Below are 2299 nucleotides of genomic sequence, written 5' to 3' on the forward strand. Positions count from 1 at the left end.
ATATATATATTGCAACTCATTCCTCCCCTTCACACTCTTTAATCACACTCCTTTCGCTATAGCCTGCCACATAAAAAGCACTAAGTCCACTCTGCTGAGTGGTTGGTATTAAGAAGGCCATCCAGCTGTAAAAATCTTGCCAAAACAAGGTTTGGTGCAGGCTTCTGCCTGTCTGGCTCTTTTGAAACCGTCTCATCCATGCTGGAAGGCAGATGTTAAACGATGATGATGATTATTATTTATATATATGTTCATTTCTTTTTTGCATCTGTTATTTTCTTATTGATTTTCTTTATAAATGAAGCTATATCCTTTAATTTGCTGCTTTTCTGTACACGAACTGAGAAGATACATTGCGGAACTATTATTTTAACTAGTTATATCTACTTATTATCCAAAGAGACACATCTGCACTGTCAGATGCTTCTGAACCAGTTGTTAAGTATCCCACCTGTGAGGGATCAATGCTAGATGGCTCAAAACAATTATAGTGATTAATAAAAATTCTCGTATCTTCGATCTTCCATTAACCAAATACATAACAAACACTGTGAAAGTGATTGTGTTTTATCAGTAAGCTAGCAGGTATAAACCATTTGTTTTATTATCTAATAACTACAACCCCTTTCTGATTCCCGGAAGTAAGGTAGCATGCCATGAAGAAGGAAAAAATAACACTGGATGATATTTCGCTAAAGGATATACCTATACCCAGTAAGAAAGATGGTATAAGTGAACTTTTGTGGGGAAAAAAACAACCAATTCATACAAAGAATGCAGTGGAAAGCTTTCTTCTTTGACAGAAAAGTTAAATTAAACGACAAACCTGAACATGGTAACCTACTATGAAAAGTATTCAAATCTAGGAAGAACCCACCAACTAACCAGATTTGAAGAGGAATTATATAGTATAGTTAAGAACATGAAGTTCAGAAAATACCCTAGAAGGTACAATATGCATTCGCTGAAAATTAGAAAATTACTTGATGACTTCATGAAAGTTCCAGGGATACTTGTACCAGCAAACAAAACAAGTAACATTTACATTGTTAATATTGAATTATATAATTATATGATTAGGAAGGAATTACTCAGCAAATGTAGATATGCTAATAATGATACATTAAAAACAATTAACAATACAGGGTTACAAATCGCCAGAGATTTAGTTATAGATGATAGAACCAAGCCTTATGACCCTAGAAAACCCCAGATTATGCTTAAGGACCATAAACTTAACTTTCTAATTGATCCCTCAGATTGATTTGTCCTTCTAACTCAGATAGGCTCGTGCATGCAGAGAAAAATCAAAATGCTCATTGATGAACCTCTGTATTAGTACAAATCTTGTATATAAATGTACCATACGCATAAGGAGAGGGCTGTATATTTATACTGGGGCAACAGCTGATTCATTCAAGAGTTGTTATCGCAACCATGTGGTCAGCTTCAACAAAATCAATAAGAAACATTCAACATCTTTGGCTGAATTTGTGTGGCAACTCAAGGAGGATAAAATTAAGTACAACATAACTTGGTCCATAGTAAGGCACACGAAACCATATAATATCATTTCCAGGAGATGCTGATTCTGCTCTGAGGAATCCCTGTGTATTCTGTAGACCAATGAGGAAGATCATTAATAGAATTTCTGAAAGACTCTCAACATGCTTACATGCATATAAATGCACAATGCAATAGGAATGAATTTGAGTAACTGTTAACATAATTCCCCTTAAGATATAGATGAATTAAACTTAGCTCTCACCTTCCCATTCTTATAAACACCAAGTTTGTCATCTTTGGTTTGTGCTAGAGATCACGGCGCTCCCACATCCCTGAGCCTGCGACTCATATTGGCACCAGACATCTTGCTCCGGCTTGTCTCTGGATAATGTCAATAAAGTGGAGAGGGTCTATGAGGTGTTGTGCAAGCCTCATTGGACCTAAAACTCAGCACAGGCATTGCCGACCTCTGCTCGATATGTGCGTTTTTTTTTTGTTTTTTTTTTTGCCCCTATATAAGTTTGTCCTTGAGCGTACAATGCTCCTGAAGGTCGGCAATGGTCTTCCTCAGTCACGAGTGGACGGCTATCATCATGATCATATGTATATATGTATGTGTGTATATATGTATGTGTATATATATATATATGTGTGTATATATGTATGTATGTGTATATTTATATGTGTATATATATGTATGTATGTGTATATATATGTATATATATATGTATGTGTATATATATATATATATATATATATATATATATATATATATGTGTGTGTGTGTGTGTGT

This window comes from Octopus bimaculoides, chromosome 3 (assembly GCF_001194135.2).
Source record: "Octopus bimaculoides isolate UCB-OBI-ISO-001 chromosome 3, ASM119413v2, whole genome shotgun sequence".
In the NCBI taxonomy this organism is placed as follows: Eukaryota; Metazoa; Mollusca; class Cephalopoda; order Octopoda; family Octopodidae; genus Octopus; species Octopus bimaculoides.